The 19,561-nt window shown below is 43.4% G+C and overlaps 1 protein-coding gene across 4 annotated transcripts in view; it reads right to left on the bottom strand.

Annotated features, from left to right (window-relative positions):
• Nucleotides 1-19,561, bottom strand: part of LOC116429465 (uncharacterized) — a 77,445-nt gene that overhangs the window by 10,649 nt on the left and 47,235 nt on the right. Inside the window, exon 1 of one of the 4 annotated variants that reach the window (XM_031982447.2) lies at nucleotides 15,612-16,610. The exons of the other annotated variants lie outside the window; for them this stretch is intronic. The gene's annotated coding sequence lies outside the window, so the exon portion shown is untranslated. Of the gene's footprint in view, nucleotides 1-15,611; nucleotides 16,611-19,561 lie in introns of those variants that run through there. 4 annotated transcript variants of the gene reach the window in all.

Raw genomic sequence — 19,561 nt, 5'->3', positions numbered from 1 at the left:
ATTCTCCAGTTTCGCCGGTTGCGTCAAACGCCACAGGAAAACGCTTCCGGTTATTAGCCTCTTCCTTTCTGGACACTCTGCTACTAAGAAGACGATATTTTTCTGATACACTTAACTTCCCTGATAAAGACGTACGCAGGATGACGATAAAAAGGGTTAGGACGTTTAATGATAGACGACACTGCTCTAATACAGCAAGAAACATCTAATGAATATTTCCAAGCTTATAATTAAACTAAAAACTCGGCTGGAAGAAGCTCAAATTTCCCGGAGTAATTTAAAGAAACAAGAGTCGAGGAGGAACTGCTTTTTCATAAGACTCTTAATAACCTCGAACTAACAGTGTTCTTCAATTTTTATAAACACTATTATATACTCTGTATTTCTTGTTCCAGCTACGGTACAAAACAGTTCGCGCGAAACGGCGTGCCATTACGGTTTCCCGATCTTCCGGAATCGTAAAACGTTCCTTTTGTCATTCCGTGCATTTTCGTATCGACGTTTTCCTTGGAAATCGTCGTTAACGGACGCGTCGTTGAACGGAACGAGCTCGACGCGCGACCTAACAATTCCGTCGTCGTAATTTATGAGAAATACCGAAGGGGAAAAGTAACATTCCGATATATACACGCGGTTACAAGTCGAACAGAAACGGGAACAACTCTCACAACTTTCGACCAGTAAAAGCTATTGTACGGCTCTCCTAAGTTCGAACGAATTCTAGCTAATTTTTGATGTCCTGTAATTCTATTAAAGCCGCGCCGCAATTAAGCCTGGAAAACAACAATGCGGATCAAGCGAGCCACGTGTTCCGGTTTCCGAATACAGTCCTGTCCAAAAGTGGAGCACCTTAAACCGAACGCTTCGAGATCCGAGAACGGGTCGATTTATTAATGAGTTTACCCGTTATTAACTCCGACGTTACGTCCATACGGAATTTTTCTCGAACATCGGTCGATAAGTCACCGATAACTGAATTATCGATTTATATGCTTTTATGGGGAACTTGAAAATGCGAAATTATATCGTGCAATAATGAACATATCTAAAGTGTGCTTTTCATGGTATTTTCTAAGGAGAAACTATTTTCCAGTGTAATTATATTTTTGTAATGATGTGTTCAGCACTAGATTTACGGCAAGAGTCAATTATATAATCGAATTTTATAAATATTATTAGGTCAATATTTTGATCGATTTTGATTGTGCAGTTATTAAAGTATACATTTTAATTGTCTACTTTAACCAGTTAACTGTGTTTGACGAGTATACACGTCATCGTAAAGCTCGACGCGATACTAATTCTTTCAGCGACGAATTCTTTATTTTTTCACATAAACATGTAATTCTTTGTTTCGCTTTGATCTTTCATTAACACTTTGAATGCCATAGGGGTCACCGGTGACCACAAATCAAATCGACTTACTTTAGTTCGCTCAATTAACACTAGAACTGCCGTGCCAGTCAAAATGACTGGTTTCTGTTTTTCTGTTTCGCAATTATTGATATCTTCGAAGTATTGAACATTCGAAATGATTTTGAAAATAAATGGTTTCACTTGAATACTATAATGAATGTCTGAAGAAACCGAAAATAATCTATTACTACAATATTCATAGCGATTACATTTCAATCGTATCAAATGCTCGGTAGTTCTAGTGCTAAACGATGATTATTCGAAAATATTTCTGTATTATAAATAATGCCACTGCGGTGACGTTCAGCTAGATGCAATTATAATAATGCGATTCAATCGAATGATTTAATATTTGAATTTTTCCATTTTGTGTATTTTGCGTCATCAAATCGTACGGGCATTCAACGTGTTAAAATATACTCTACATTTTTTATTTTATTTTTTATCGCGTGCAGAACGAGAGGTTTTTCCAACTAAATTCCACACATAACTGGTTAAACCTTTGATTTCCAAGATCTAAATGAACAAACACCAATTGGTCAAAGATCGATAGAACAAACTTTACAGTAAGTGTCCCTGAATCCAGTGTTAAAAATTTGAGTTTGCGTGAAGATCGATGACTTTCAGTCGACTGTCTCGTAAATCCGAGGTTCCAGGATTTTACGGGTCCTCGGCGGACACGCGGAGCATTCCGTAAAAATAACGTTATTTCCAGTATGTAAGAAACATGCAAATTGAGAAACACGAAGTCGACGTGCCGAGGTGCCGTTACGGAGTGCTACGCCAATAATTTTAATCTTCGACGGTCGTATGGGAATCGGCTTCCACGTGCCTTTCGCCGGGACGTTTAATTATACCTGGCATCCGCGCAAAGTTGCAGAAATTCCAGCGTCACGAGAAAAATTCGCGGCATCGTCTGCTGTTTATTTCTCGGCGTTCATCAAAATGTATGAATCCTCGGGGCGAGGTATCTACTCAGCTAAGTGGCAGATAGACTGACAGAGGGATGGAAGTGGGAGCCGGATCATTTGTTTATGCCACTGCGTCATTGAAAAGCAACCTATCAGAATGCGTTGTTGAAGATCTGTTAACAAGACGAGCCAGGAGCGGGTCATTTGTTTTGGGGTACTGTTATAATTCTTCACCGTGCGTGTTGCGGAATATTCAACGCATAAGGACAAATTAACAATTGTCTGATTCTTACTAGAAATCTAATTTATAATCTAACCAAGACCTAAGTAACATAAAGTTCTAAGGCATTTCTTTTTCCAAAGGATGATAGAAGTTGACTGTTTCAATAGATGACCTAACTAGTCTATAATCCTAGGAGATCCTTTCCCATAAGACAATACGATAATTTGATTCGACATATCGAAACTATAAAGTTATGTATAATACTAAGTTTTCTATAACGCATCGGTATATGGAATATTGAAACAAAATAGAATTCTTCCTTAGTTTCTATGTCTTCCATTAATTAGCTTCAAGTGCTAAGAGATAGCCTTTTCCTAAATAACTATCATAAACACTGACACCTAACAAGAAATATATAAAAACAACATATAAGAAGAATGTCTAGGCATCCATGTAATATTTAGTGCTCCATTAACCACTTGCGCTGGAAAGACGTGTTACACACGTCGTGATGTTTTTGTCCGAAAATCACCAACGACATATTGTACACGTCGATAGTCTTATTGGATTACATATTCCAGATTGTTCTGAGATCTACCACTTCGTACAATATTATTGGTAAACAATATTTCTGTACATATCTGTATATAATATGCGAAGACAAAATTGTTCGCGCGAGATCCTGTCGAGTTTTTCAATTCGTTGCCAGCGCAAGTGGTTAAAAACCACATACACATCTGACAATTGAAAACTAGAGCATTCCGTCAGGGATCACGCGAAATGCGTAAAAATCTAGTCGTAACGGTTACGAAACGACCGGCTGGACGTACAGCAGGAATTCAGCTTGAGGATGATCTATCTGGACCCGAAGCAGTCACCCGGCCCTAGAGGATAGAGCATCGCCGGTAGTGAGCAGTCCTGAACGGAGGGGCGATGGCCAGGTAGAGGGAGGCGCAAAAGGTGAAAAACAGTTTGCCATCAGCATAACCGGTTTCACGTGTCCCGCGTCCGAGCGTCTCTGTTTCTCCTGGCGTGGCGTGGCTCGATGCAACGATTCGGGGCAACGGGCACTGGCTTTTCTTCGTCAGGGTCTCTCGCGAGCCGAGAGATCGTAATCGATCCCTCGACCGGCCACCGCGGCCACCGTGTTTATGCACAGCCGAACGTATTAATTGATTACTCATTCCCCTGGCTACTCCGGCCGATTCGGCTTCCATTTTTCTTGTCCCCAGCTCCCGAGACACAGGACGATTCATTCGCTAGACAAAGTCGCGAATACGGTGAGCGTATCGATCGGCGAACAAGATCTTTCCATCGAGTCGTAAGAAAGATGTCGCGAGAAAGTACATCGAGGATTCAGCGTACTGAACGGTTTACTCGAAACATTCATTATTAATGATAGTTATTTAACACTAGATTTGTGGATATTTATTTTGTAGTTTATTCTATTGTTGCCAGGAAGATTGGTGTCCGTTTAGATCTAGGAAATCGGATGTTTAAAAATTTATTATTGGGAACCATAATCACGTGATTGAATCAATCGAAATTCGAGACGTTTGTTAAGTAATGTTTAGAAAATTCAATGGGAGTCGAATTTACTCTTACCGTGAATCTAGTGTTGAGAAGTGACTTTACCAAAGTTTTGTTTAGAGCATTAAGTATATTAGGAATAAACGAGAAGAGAATGTTTATAGGTTTCATTGATGAATTCTCCGAATTTCCAGGTTGGAAGTTCCAAAATTTCGTGCAGTGTTCATTAAGAATTGATTGACTTTGCCAAAGTTTTGTCTAAACCATTAAACACATTAGGAATAAACGAGAAGAGAATGTTCATAGGTTTCATTGATGAATTCTCCGAATTTCCAGGTTGGAAGTTCCAAAGTCTCGTGCAATGTTCATTAAGAATTGATTGACTTTGCCAAAGTTTTGTCTAAACCATTAAACACATTAGTAATAAACGAGAAGAGAATGTTTGCAAGTTTCATTGATGAATTCTCTGAGGTTCCAAAATTTCGTGCGCGAAAAGCCCAGCGATTTTTTGCGGACGCGCCGGAAACCGGTTTGTGTGTTCTTTCGGACACCCTGTACGCGCTGCACGAGTAACAGTATAAGAACGTGGACCAGGGCGGGCCCAATGTTCGCCGGGCGAAGGTTAAAAGCCGCGGCGAAACGAGATCGCGGCAAGGACGTTGCCAGCGGTTTTAGATATCGCTGCCGCGCGCGTGATTACGACAAATTAATCGCGCCGCGGATCGACTAATTTATCGACGGGCATGGAAAAACGGTTAATTGCGGAGGCAACAGGTAAGCGAAGGACGGCGGCTAGAAGGACGTTCTTTTATCGAGATAAATGGTTTTTTTTTCTCCTTCGCGGCGCGCGCCGGGGAAACACAATTACGTGCGCGCATCGTCCCCCGCGCATGTTTCAATTCACTTCTTGTCGTTTATTCAGATTTTTATTGCGCGAGATCGTTGCACAAGTCCTTGGCCAGACGCGGAGACAATTAGTCAGTTATTCCGCGGGAAACTCGAAGATCCAGCTCGAGTTGTGTTCGTCCGAAACGCGACGCGCTGCCGATCAGACCAGTTTTAAGCTGCGCGCCCACTTCGCAGAATCGTGGACGAATATCTTGTAACCTAGAAATGAAGAAAGCTACACGATTTAACACGTTGAATGTCACGAGGAACTGTTGTGTTTTATATCACTTATTCTTTTGTAGATAAAACGTCTTAATTATTAATTATTTGATACTAATTCTTAGGTTACACTATTATCTAGATATCCAGGCTATTGAATGTAATGATGTGCTCAGCACTATTTACAGGACGAGCCGATTTGACTCGTATCGAATTTTATAAATATTATTGGCTCAATATTTGGATCGATTTTGATTGATGTAATTATTAAAATATATATCCTAATTGTCTACTTTCAAACCTCCAATTTCCAAGTTGTAATGAACAAATACCAACTGATCTAAGAACGAATTGTAATTTTCAATTCCCGATTATCGGTGACCGCGGTCGCCATGTTATAAGCTCGAAAATTAAATCCCGAAAATACCCCTTGCACGGGAAACCTTAATTCGAGCTGCTGACGAATGCGCCATTCTCTTACCTCCGGATGACGTGGGAAAATTCAATTTGCGATGCGGAGCAGCTCCCGTCGTGTTCGAAACGTGATAAACGATCGAAAGCACGGTTTCACGGCACGTTCGCACGAAAATGGTACTGCGAGCCCTACCTGCGCGACTCGCGAATATTCTATGGAAAAAAGCGTCCTGTTTATTTCACTGTGCATCGCCGGAGTATCATGTTAATTAGTTAAAAATAGGATCCCTAGTAGAACGTGAAGTATCGCCTGTCGGCTTCCCGAGAGGATCGTCTGCGTGGAAAGTCGAGAGGAGAGAGCGACTGATGCTGTTGCTATACAGGTCTGCTCCAATTGCGATTTCTCGCTTACGCGTGCTAATTAACCCTAATTGTGGCGGTGGGCAGGAAAGACGGAAGACGAACAAGAGAGAGAGAGAAAGAGAGAGAGAGAGAGAGAGACGAGCAAGCCCCGACGATTTCACTCGGTACGAATTCTTCTCGTCGATCCTCGCGATTCGAGAGCGAGATAGCATTGCGATGGATCGCCTGCGATCGTGTATACACGGGACTCGAGCACACGTACGTGACACGCATGCCTGAATCCTTTCAACACCGAAAGTTCCGTGTTTCGTGTGCTCTTGGAAACCGCTATTACGTGTGCGCCGCGTGCGGTTATGTCAAACCCTCCGCTTCTTCGCTCGCTAACGCCGTCTACGCGCGGCGCGTTACGTCCGCGGATACTGGGCCGAGGACTCCGAAGGATGCGCGTTCACTCTCGCCGGACCGATACGACTACACCGAGAATGTCGATTTTAACCCTTAGCACTCCAGGTTGTTTCGTGATCTATCAGCAAATGCAACTAATTCTTTTGTAATAACACAATATTTGTGATCTCATTAGATAACTACTCTTATTAATTTTTTTGCGTACACACCCAATCACTTCCGCAGTTTTGGTAAATATCCACAAAAGTTGTTTAGCATCCAAACGGTTAACCCCTTGCACTCGGAAGTTTCTCAGTAGAAATGCTTAACATTTTTTGACGAGGCGAAGACGATGTTCTTTGAAACTAACTCGAAAGGAAATCACAAGTACGTTGAGGAACAAAGCTATTTTTTTCGAATGTTTCACGTATGGGGGCATTGTACAAAGTTAATCATTACATATTAGATTAATATTAACCTAAACAAAGGGTTAACAACGTGACTATGTTGATAGTAGTGTAATGCAAACATTGTAACGCCAAATAATCAGCTATCGTTCCTGCTTTTCTTTGCTATAAAGGAAGAACTACGGGAAAACGCTCAAGATTTTCGTGTCGTTTAAGGGGTTAAGTCTTGAAAAATGACTATTCTAATCTTCATAAGGAATTATAAGTGAATCCTTCTAATTACTAGGTAATTCCAGTATTAACACATGAAATTATAGAGAATTCTAGTTTCTAGTCAACGTTGCTCGCAGCTGAAGAATGGAAGCGTTGTCGAATGGTACTATCTAACACGAATTTTCTAAACAGTTGACAGTAAAATGATTAACAAAGAAATAGAGTGATAAGACTTCTTTCGATAAAGAAGACACGATCGTCTACGCTTTTCATTTTGAAATTGAGAGATTCGGAAGAAATTGGATTTATTGTCGAACCAATACGACCGGCCTATGAATTCTATATAGTCTAGTCTAGTCTAAAGTCTATATTAATTATAGACATTCTATTGATATATCATCGAGCTATTATCCGACCTAGTCGAAGCAACTCGTCCTGACGGTTAAATCTGTTTTATTCGAATACCACGACAGCCAAGACTGCATTTATTTACGACGCAGTCGGGAATCCTACTTCCTTAGATAATATTAATGCAGAACGATTGTTTTCTCTTTGTTTTCTGCGACTCGGATCGCTGATCTTCCAGTTCCCGGCCATCGCAACACATTTCCCCCGTCCCGTTTGCGTCGCGTTCAAGGTTAGATCTAAACACCCAACAGCCAGCTAATTGCTTAACGCGTTTACTCATTGTGTTCGCCGGTGCCTAACGCAACGGAGACACATTATGCTACAAATATGAAAGATCCAGCATTCTTCATGAATAATACACGAGGAATCACGATGATCGTCGCCGCGCTCAAGTTCAACGAATGTTGTCGTTGCGCGGTGATAGTCCACGTTTCAATGGCCACATACTTCGCCAGTTTTTGCTACAATTGTTCTCATCGTTGCCTGGTGAGTCTTCTCGAACGAATTACCGAAGCGTCATAAATCTTCCTGTCGCGTCCACGTTTCACAGAAAAATTCATTTTAACTCGACAGTAATATCAGAAAATCATTGGACCGTACGAGCCAGTCATTGGACAACTCGAATAACTTCACGAAAAAAAGTAGAGGCAAGATCAAATCGTCGTAAGACAATGTACTTTAAAATACATAAAACAGTATATTCTTGAAGCAATTTTCCCATGACCAAAGTCTTCGTATTTCGTAATACCAAACGCAGTCATAACGGAATTATATTAAACATAATAGATTAAGAGCTACTGAAGCGTTTCAATGATAGAAATCTAAAAAATGCAAAAAGTTAATCGATTTGACCAGTGAATAACTCATATTCTTACCGTTTTAGCCCCTTCTCCTACAATATCATGTCAGGCTCAGAAAATTACAAAGAAAATTTAAAAAACAGAAATATTAGTCAATCTATTTGAATGCAAATTACATATTATTCCCGTTATCAATGATCACAGCTTACAGCACACGTTGATAGAAAATCGAAATTTTCTCTGATTTTCAATAAATTAGTAACAGAGTAGTCGGATGGGTTACAGTTCAGAAAGAAATCATAAGGCAAGGGGTCAATAATATTGTAAGTCTATAAATAAACTTAGAACCACAGCAAGGCTGGACACGACATCGATCCAAGTTCCTCGAGAGAGAAACCACGAACAATTCCGAGCTGAGGGTTTAAGAAAATCCTGGAACAACGTAAATCCTTTCGTGGAGGCCAGGAACCAACGAGCGGAAGTCGCCATTCGTTTCAAGGGATTCCCCGAAACGCGTCTCGGTGCCGCGGGACAACTTCGTTGCGCCGGTTCCAAGTTGCCGGGTGTAACTGTACCCGCGGCTGCCAGCGCATAATGACACATAAATTTGCATGCGAATTAGCTGGCGAGGTGCGAGGATCGCTCGGCGACGCTCTGCTTTAATTTCCGCGATATCCGTACCGTGGGACGAGCGTCCTTACCCGTTAACCGAGCCGATCGCCAGGCGAGTCGATGTCTACCGGTTATCGCGGCGCGCTCTCGCGCGTCCCAGGCAAGCTGTTCGCGATTCAAATTCATTTGGAAACATCCGAGTTACGCGATGCAGGCCCGATAGAGGCTCCCGACTGGCACCAGACCGCTTTAGCTGGCCGAGATACTTAGATAAGCGGCTATCGTGATCGTTAAACGGCGGACCTCTACGGTAAATACAAATTTCCCCGAGCGATATAAAGAAACGGTTTAAATAGAGCCTCGTTTCTGCTCTTGGGAATCGGTATAAGCTGAAAATAAAGTGACAGCATCATTAAATATCCATGTTTTCTTCTTTATAAACACGTAAACACGTAAAGTACATAGCGCAATCATCATGGCGGCGCTTAGAGATTTGTGTACCTCGTTCGATTAACCTCAAACCTAAATAGAGATCTTGGAATATTGTTGGCGTGGTAGGATAACCTATAAAATTCCAAAATGGCGTCGGGCTATTTGGGTACTTCCATTAGGATCAGTGGTAAATAGAAGTTAAGAACTTCCTAGATCTTTCTTGTCGTTCTACTAACTGTATCTGCTAAACTAGTCAGACATTCAGCGATACGGAAATAAAATATTCAAAGTGTTGATTGAAAATATTCAACGTTGAACATGCAAGACATCTTTAACATCTATCGTCTCGAGAAGTCGCGAATGAATCAGAAACCTATTTTTTCAATATTCCACGTATCGATGTACAAAGGTTAACAATAAATACCAAGGTTTACAATTTCGCCGTATCAACCCTTTGCTCTCAGAAGCTTTTCACTTGAGATACATTTTCCGAGATATAGACGACATTGTTTGAAACCAATTTAACGATTCAGATAAATCAAGCGACAAAGCTATTTTATTTAAATACTTCCTACAGCAATACACAGTTTAATTGAAAATACTAAACATTCAACCTCATAGTTTTATTGTATCGAATCAAATGGCGACTGAGAGTCACCTCTCGAGTGCAAAGGGTTAATAGTCACTAATCCTTTACACTCGAAAGTTTCTCACTGGAAATATTCAATATTTTCCGACGAAACGTAGGCGACATTGAGACTAATTTAACGATAATTCACAGATGAATTAAGCAACGAAGCCACTTTATTTAAATAGCCCACATAGCAATACAAAGATTAAATTAAAATACTAAATATTCGGATTCGTAGCTTTGCTGTATCGAATCAAGTGGCGACTGAGAACCATTCCGAAGTTTCTCCATATCTAGGACCTCTCTAACCCTCGCAAGACGGATATTTCCGCAGCAGGCGAATGCAAGATCAAAGTGTCCCATAGTGAATCCCGAAGTTGATAGAGTATATAGTATTCGTTGAAAATTTTACAAACACGTTCCCGAACTCTCAGTCGCCTCTGGAGCGCGAAGGGTCAACTTTCCCGAAAATCCTGCTGAACAAGCATTCCGTGCACCCACGCAGAGACGAGAGCCCGAGCGCGGCGTTTCGGCGCGACTGTTCCGCAGTTCCGCCAGCTGGAACACGTTTTTGAACGTCATATTACGTATCCATCTGAAAGTAAAAGGCATCGGGGGCGACCTGGCGAACCGCGCGGGGACCTCGTTTGGTATTCTCCTCGGTCTCGTTCGACGACAGTTGGGCCGCGTATCGTTAATAACCGAGGCGCGCGGATGCCTCCGCATCGCGGGAGCACGCGTGCATCTGGACTGCGGGAGAGTTGCCGGCGATTAGCGTACGTATCGCGCAATTAGGACGGTCACACGCGAATACTTAGAGGCGACACGCTGAACGGAGGAACGGGGCCGTTGTTCCCTTCCACAGGAAGCAAATGGCGCTTTAAATTGCCGACCTCACGCACGTCATCGTCTCTCGCTGGGGGACAACTGAAAGGTACCCCCATCGTTTCGCTCGAAATCCGGTCCGTTTCGCTTCAAATCGGAGTGCTTTCTCGTACTTCAACTAATACTGCCACGCTGTCTCCAGCGCAAGGCTCTTTGACGCGTTGCCTGTCGCTTTGTGTGTTTAATGCGTGTTGAAAGTGAAATGTTGCTTCTACGTTTCCTATGATTCTACAGGAAAACCAAGTAAATTGAGAGATCTTTTAGGTAGCCTGTTACTGTATTTCTTGAAACATTGATGATGGAGGATTACATGTAGGAACTATGCTAACGCAATATGCTACGATGCAATTTCTTGTAGTTTTTATGTTACGATATTTCTACGGTGTCTAATGGATTCAGGGATGAGGTTCTCTATGTTTAGGAGAACAAGTGTCCCGAGGACAAGGGAAATTGGGACAAGAACGCGGCGGGTCTAAATAATCGGCGCAAGCATGGCAGAATTTACAGAGGCCATCCGAAACACTCGTAAACTCTGTCCTCGGCCTAGTCTCAGGTATTGACAGTAAATTGGTATTCCACGGTGATCTATTGCGACACTTCCAAAGAACCCTGGACGTGTCTAGTTCAGCTCTGAAGCCAGCTGGCACTCGCTCAACGGAGATTCGTGCAACATCTTCATCTATTTAATTCCGCTGGCCGTGTTCGAAGCAACTTCGCCACCGCGAATTTTAAAATCTTTGGAACAATGCGTGCCAACCCCGCCATACCACGCAACCGTTGTATCAATTCTATTAATTAAATACTCTTTCTAATTGAACATTATCAAATGAAAATCAGACCAACATCCTCTGACATTCTAAGAAAATAAGAACATCATTAAATTCCCTTAATCTATAAACTCTATGGATTAAAGATCCTATTCTATATAGATTAAAGACTTTGGCCAAAAGAATTTGTCTTCCGTCGATCAGAGAATTCTTTTTCATAAATTTGTATAAGATATCAGAAATAAAGAAAATACAGAAATTTACCAGACTTCGAGCTGTTATTGCGCGAAAATTTCAGGTAATATTAATTATTTTCACTTTTCCTCGGTCCAACGATGACTCGACGCGTTCGCGAGCCACGGAAGCTGCTCGGACGAATTAAAGGACAAAGCTAACCAGTCCGAGAGTGAAAGGATCCCGCCCACGCGATGACTACCGCAATATTTATAGGGCCAAGGAGGTAAGCGACCGGGTTAAGCGCGATGAGACGCGAACGCGAGTTTAATAGGCCGCCTGCAGCGAGCCGACCGACATTGTCGGTGCCTCTTGCCCGATCGTTGGCTCACACGACCGTTACCGAGCCCAGATGAGTCCTCGTTCGAGGGAATGCGAGTCCATAGTTCCCGGGAAATCCTAGTTTCGCGCGTGGAAGTCGCGGAGCCATCCAACTCGCCATCTTGTCGCACCTTTGATGCTTCTGGGACAAGAAACGTCGATCTATGGGAAGAACGATGGATCTTTTCTCTCGAACTTTCTTCCATCGATGATTTCTAATCGGTTAATTCAGGCTGGAGTCTTCGACGAGAATGTTCAATAGTAACAGAAGTGAAGAATTATTTTATATTATTTCGTACAATTTATTTGTGAACAGTTTGCTCAGATTTGTCGGATTTTTCGGAACAAATTTCAGTTTCATTGAGGAACTTGTTTCGATTATACAGAATCCTGATGACTGGTTCCGCAATTAGTATGTTCGTTAATCGAATAAATAGTTCCGAAGGAATTCGAGAGAATGCTCGTAACTCCGAAGCACTGAAATCGCGGGACCGAACGAGCGAAATCGATCGATCCTTTCCCATCTACGGGAGAATCTCCGTGGATCGCGAAACCTTTCGCAACATTTCGTCGTTGCTTAACCAAAACGCTCGCCACCTATGCTAATATAGGGTCCGGGAACCGTCTACGCTAATCAGCGTTGCGAAACGTTCGTCACAGACAAGTTGCGTCGACGCCTTGCGCGTACATTATATTATAATATCCTCCGCAGATGATATCTGCCTTACGTCACCGGTTTAAAACGCTGTTTTTACTGTATCCGCGGTGTATCTTGCAGCATTGTTGCTGCTGGCAGTCGCGTGCGGACTGGAATCTTCATCGGCGGTTTCCGTTAACCGGTCTGATTGATTCGTCTGCAGCAATGTTGAGCCTCTGATCCGATCTCGATCTCACATCTACGGTTCTAGATCAACGAGTCTAGGGTTCTTCGATTGTTATCTAGATTTCACTTTGATTCGCGCAGACCTTAGAGCTTTGATGCTTTTTTCGCGATGGAACTCAATTTTACACTTTTTGCTCTGTTCGAGTGATCCTTGTTACGAAAATTAAACTATAATTTTTGTGTATTACTTTTTTATATTTGTATATTAAGTGTAATTAGATTTATTTCTATTCAAATCTTAGATCTTATTCTTCAACTTTCCCTTCCCTAAAATGAAAGGTTCTGCTATATTTCTGTTACTCGTCGAATTCTTCAACGCTATTTTGATCGAAACGGCACGTTCAAGATGATTCCACGATTTTACAGTGTTTTCAAGCGAATGAAGCTTAAGCGGACGAGAACGATCTGTAAGAACGTACCATCCCTAGAATGCAAGGGGTTCCCTTAGTGCAGAGAATTAGAGAATTTTAGTTTAATTCCGTTTTCGACGAACTGCACTATAAAACTCTTTATCTGCGCAGAAGATCCCGGCGGTTGCGGTAATAAGCAGTCGGAGTCGCATAATCGGCGCGGAATTTACGAGATTATACGGATTCTATCCGCCCGGGCTTCCTTTTCTTTCTCCCCCGGCCAATAAAACCAGTTCGCGGACACCCGAGTGCCGGGGAATCCGTGGATCGTGAAATTATAAACGGCGGACGACGAATACATACCCGACACGCGGCTATTAAGTCGAATGCAAAACGAGGGGATGCGAGTCCGGGGAAAACGAACAAGAATTACGAAGAAGGAGCGAACAACTGCTGCAAACTCGAGCGTAATCGAGGATGTATCGGCGCGAGGCGACCGGAAGCTGCCTCTAATTCAGCTCAACTGGCCTACAATTTACAAGTTACCATTTCAACGCGTTAATTATACTCGAAACGCCGCGCGGCGAGAAAACCCGGTCGTTTCTGCGTGCAAACTCGAAGAACCTTGGGTATAATTAAGACACTGCGATGAAAATTCAACGATTAATCAATATTTTCAAGATCGAAATCGATTCTCCAATGTTTTTTCGTACACCGGCATCATTCTACGGCACTTCAGCTTTAATTGGGAAACAGATTCATCGTTGTATCTGAATTCTATGAAAAGTTCTTCGCGTTCGATGCAGAAATCATCGGATTTTCTCATCGCGCACCGGCGAGACAACCCTCATTAATGGAATCGCGATTTCAGTGTTGACTGGGCACGGATACAGCAATCGAAACGGACCGGAGATCACGGGCCTCGCTCTAATTATGGTGTAACGAACGTTCCGAACGGGATCTGGAATCGAAAATCCGTTTAACGCTTCCGCAAGTGGCTCGCGTATCGCTCAATTAGGACGACGCGTCTATTATTCTCGGGCAGCTTTCGTTTTCAGCGACTCGAAGCCTCGACACACTCTTACGCTCGAGGTATCCCATGAATATACAGATTGCGTTGTCCAAGGTTTATTTTAACGAGTTAAGCTTACCATTACTATAAGGATACTTCTCCAGCAACGTGAATGACGAGCATTATCTTCTTCGTTTCGAACGAATGAAGACGTATCGTGATAATGAATAGAACAGCACACAGATACAAATAAACAATACGAGAATCACGTTGAAGCGGCCGAAAAAAGTTAACAGATTTCCATCGAGAAACCCATGAATATTAATCTCAGACAAAAAACTTCCCAACATGGAGAGGCACGCGATGATCGCGTAACGAACGCAAAACAACGATCGGAAAGAGATCGAACACGTTCCCGGAGTCAAGTTTAGGCTGTACCCTTTCAGCGATTTCGCAAAAAAGTCGCCGATCCGGTTGTTTAGTCATATATAGACGGTCAACGCGGATCTATATAGAATCTACAGTCCCAATCGAGGTCACGATCACTTTAACGGTAGTTTTCTGGGAGACAATCGATCTTAACCGTGAAACGATCGGATCTGAAATGAATCGCGACCGGTTGTTAATCAGAGGAATCGTTCGGGGTGCGTTATGCTTCGGAACAACGAGGAATGCGAACGAATTCGATCTGCTGTTGGTTCACGAGCCCGGGGTTCAAGCACCTCTGACATTTCCCGCCGCGAAATTCGCGCCCGTTCAACTATAAACGAACGAATTTGTCGCCGAAAGCGTGACACCGGAAAGAAAGAGCCTTAGGCTCGCCCGACAGACAGGCAATTGTTCAATAGAACGTGTAACTCCGTTCGCTCGGCGGTCATCGATGGCTTTGAAGAGCGAACGATCGGAGGAACCGTTCCTAACCCAGCTTCAATTTCTCGACTCTTTTCTACTCAATATTAACCGATCTCTTTAGCAACATTACAATCTTTCAGACATTTCCTATCTAATCGAGTGCTCGTTTGTTAAAGGATACTCTCAAATTCCAGGAAATCAGTATGAAATCGTTATTAACATACAATATCCCGATTTTTCAAAGCTTTTCTTACTGAATCACCTCATTTATTCAAGAACACCCTGAATTTCTAGGAAACCCGATCAGAATCATTATCAGTGTACAATATTCCCACTTTCCCAACGATACTTCATACTCCTGAATGAACGAACACGTCTACCAAAGTCAAATCCAAGAGACAATCATCGAATCGCGTCGGTTAACGACGAAACAGCGACAGCTTCGCGGATACTCACGAGGAACGCGAAAAACAGGCGAGTCGTGTAGGTTCGGTAGTCAGGTAGCTCTCGGGACAGCTCCATCCAGTCCGTCCGAAGGAAGATCACGCTTGTCGACGACACCTCTCATTCCGCGGCTGTTGCACGAGTGCCGGCGGGTGTCACGGCGAAAAACGCGGCGGAATTGGTCAGCGCGCGCCGGCATTCCTCGCGAGGAGCCGTGTCATTCCGACACCGGGTGGCGAGGACTCATTCGCCGATCCCCCACGACCCGTTCCCGACCCGGTTCACCACGGCCAGCGGAGAAATCCGGCCGAAACGAATTACGAAACCGTCCCGCAGAGATGATTGCGAGCGAGGGCGGGCACGCGCGTCTGAACCGGATGCAGCTCGCTCCAGCTTTCTTCTCTCGATCGGGCCCGGCCAGGTATATTCCGCTCGAAAATATCTTCAAGGACGCGGCATCGGGGTCTCTTCCTTTCCACGCTGTTTTTTCGGCCGACTGGCCACGTGTGTCCTTGGACCACGATCTCGACCGATCGTCAATCCGCGGATACCCTAACTCTGGACAGCTTCGACTTCATTCGTCCTCGCTTCGCAACTTTCTTCGATCGCCACGAAGTTACCGTACTCCAAACGCCGCGGAACCTTCTCAGAGACACTTGGCTAAGTTATCGTACGTATCGATCGAACGATTCTCTGATGATCGAGCTGTTTCACGAGAGACGAAAGAGCTAGCCGCTAAGAAGAGCTGGCTAGCGGTTAGCTACCAGGACCTGTTGCACTCTGCGGTAACTTTTCAGTCCACTCCCGGCGGATCGGTGAGCACACCACTGAATCTAGCCAGTTGGACACGAGGTCAAGTTCACTCGGATGTTATCGCGGAGGCTGCGGATGATAAGGACGGTCGTGGACCCTAATCTCCGGTGGCGCTGGGCTCTAGCGTCTAGGTAGCGTCGGGAGATCACGGGACACGGGAACACGCGTTTCACGATGAACGTCCCGCGACTAACTGCCGACAGACGCCGGACGAAGTCTTTGAATACGGGCCATTCGAGGGTCGAGAGAGCTGGGAGAGCGAGAGAGAGGAAGAGTGGGAGACAGAGAGAGAGAGTGAGAGAGAGGACGGTGGGGCAACGGCGAGGGAGGGAACGATTGGTCGACTTACGTGGCCCTAACTCGTGGAGGGAGATACCCACGGGACCCCATGGGCATTGGGAACAGATGGGAAGACACCAAGGGGATATACAGGGTGAGTCGGAAGTAAACTGCTACCGCCGAGCCGTTCTCCCTTCTGAATCACTTGCTGATGCACTCGTTGCACGCGCGAGTATCACAGAATTTTTCGATGGGTTTATACTGTCGTCTTTTTTTTTCATTGGTTGCGATACTGTTCGTAATAATAAATACTAAACAGTGTTGAGCGTTAAATCGTGAGCGAGAATGTTCCTGATCTGCGATTAAATTTGGAATTTTTCAGGATCGTTCTATTTTTAATTACTGCGATTCACAGTGGACTTGATTGAATTTTACAGCGTAACGCTGCTGCGATAATGATGCTGCGAATGTTCGCCAGGCTGAATGTTATCAACGAATTTTGACGTATCGCAGTCGTTATAAAACGGCGTGGTATTGTAGTAATTATACGAGCGAGATTAATAAGTAGAGATAGGTTCGTCGCGATAATTCACAACCAATCCATAAATGATAGTTTCGAATCCAATTGCGACATTTCGAACTATGCACGCTTTGACAACCGGATATTCGAAGCTAATTATTCACCGTCCAACCCTCAGGGAAATAGATCACTTTCCCCGGGAAAAGTAAGAACGATCGAATCGGAAGAAACGCACAGAGATTCCGAGTGTTTCTATTCCCTTGAACCTCGTTGCTTCGATTTCGCAGTGCGCGAATCGCGGCGAGTCGTCCAGCGAGCCAGCCGGCATTAATAAAATGTGGACAACAGGGAAAATAAAGCACGACCGGTCGAGTGCGCGCGTTGCCTGTTGATTAATTATTCCCGATAACGCGATACCGTTCGAGAATGTGATAATTAAATGCAAATAATTAATAACGCGGCTCGGGACGCGATGCGCCGGGCAAAAAGGATAACACCAGGCCGACCGCAGATGAAACAAAATGAAGGCAGAGCCGATGCTGAACAGTTAGAAGAGGAAATGCTAACGGGTATTTGGCAGCGGGAATCTGTAAAACGACTTTTATCTCGTAAGCAGCGCTCCCCGCGCGCCGCGCGGTGCATCATTCATCCGTGTTCCGGATAACGCCGCATTGTAGATTATGAAAACTGATGTGTCGTTGCGTAACAAGGTCTTTAATAAATTGTTGCTAACGGCCTAAGCAAAAACTCGCAATTAACGGTCCGTACACGTGTAAACGCGGCTTTCCCCGTCGTTTTTTTTCACTCTTCGTTCCTCGCCGCAATCTGAGAGCAATTTTCTTTTTCTAGAACCGAGTGTAAAACAAACGCGAGGTTATTATTAACGGAATGACTATCCTGCTACGTTTAACCCATTGATCTTACCTATCTTTCTCTGTATAGCTGTATTAGTTTTAGTAAGCAACTATGAGAAAATGATTCTAATTAGGAAAAAGATATCTATGTCCGCTGTGTTATAAATTATTGCAGAAATACTCTCGAGAGGTAATTTCAGCTTGAAAGGGAAAGGTAATATATTTGTTGACACGATGATCGACGCTTCTGCGTTGCTCGAAGACAATTATAATGTAAGTTGATAATAGCGTGATATAAGAATTGTATAATTAATAATCCTTCCCATTCATCTCTCTCGCGAAAGAATAATTACGCGAAACGCTGAAGATTTTCACGGCAGTCGGCGCGTTAGATTCAATTTCTAAACGTCAACGCGAGCCTCGTTCGATTCTACGAGGCTAATTCACATTTTCCTTTCTTTCCTCTCGGCGAATTTTAACGGATCGTCAGACATCGCGGCGGAACGTCCGCGCAAAAGCGAGGAACCGTCTTTGTCAGCCAGATGTTTCGCGTTCGCCTAGCGAAATTTAATTGAACATCCTGTTTCGAGGCAGATCGGTAGATTACGAGCGGTGTGCGACTTGTAATCCGACGGAATAATACCTATTCTCGATAGCGCGGCGTGCGCTTATGTAAAATGTAACGTTCTCCTCGCGACGGCGATCTAGCTCCGAAATACACAAGGTGTCCCCGTATTAGCAACACGACCGTTGCATCGAACCTGGCACTCGCGACGTTATGGAGCAGCAACGCCGCTGATAAGTCCAGCTATCCTCTCCATCGCAGTCCCAACAAGTCGCTCGTTCGACACATTGTTGACCGATCATAAATTAACCCATTGCGGACGAATGTCGACATTCCGTGGAGATGAAGTATTCATATTTGGAAGACTAAGTCATAAAAAAATGATTTAATCACTCGAATATCAGGAACTCAGCACGCAGTTTCCTATTGTTGTTGTTAATTTAGCTTCATCTGTTAAAAGTTTTGCACATTTCAAAGAATCTTCGTCCGCAAAGTGTTAACCCCTGTTTGCACTTGTATTAGCCATTTCAATTTTTGAAACGCAGGGCAATATGCAATAGAATATTGTAAAAGCAAAATATTCAAGGTTATATAAAATATATGTCCAAAGATTCATTTCAATACACTATGTGTAAACAATGTATATTGAAGTTTATTTAGATTATTTCGCTTTTATATTTATAATCTATCAGCAGCTGCAACTAATTTTTATAGTATCCCTAGCGAAAATGAAAAATGCTGTAACATTTCTTAGATCTTTTATCCTTCTTAGCGCAAAATTTGGATGTGTGAAAAATCGAATAATTACAGGGTAGTTTCTTTAAGATTCATTAAAATATCTGATATTATTCCTGGTACAATATTGGAGCGTACAGAGTTCAAAGGGTTAAGATCTCGACGTCACGCTTCGCAAAGGAGCAGCATCGCGAAA

This window comes from Nomia melanderi, chromosome 1 (genome assembly GCF_051020985.1).
Source record: "Nomia melanderi isolate GNS246 chromosome 1, iyNomMela1, whole genome shotgun sequence".
In the NCBI taxonomy this organism is placed as follows: domain Eukaryota; kingdom Metazoa; phylum Arthropoda; class Insecta; order Hymenoptera; family Halictidae; genus Nomia; species Nomia melanderi.
This window is presented reverse-complemented; position numbering and strand designations above follow the sequence as displayed.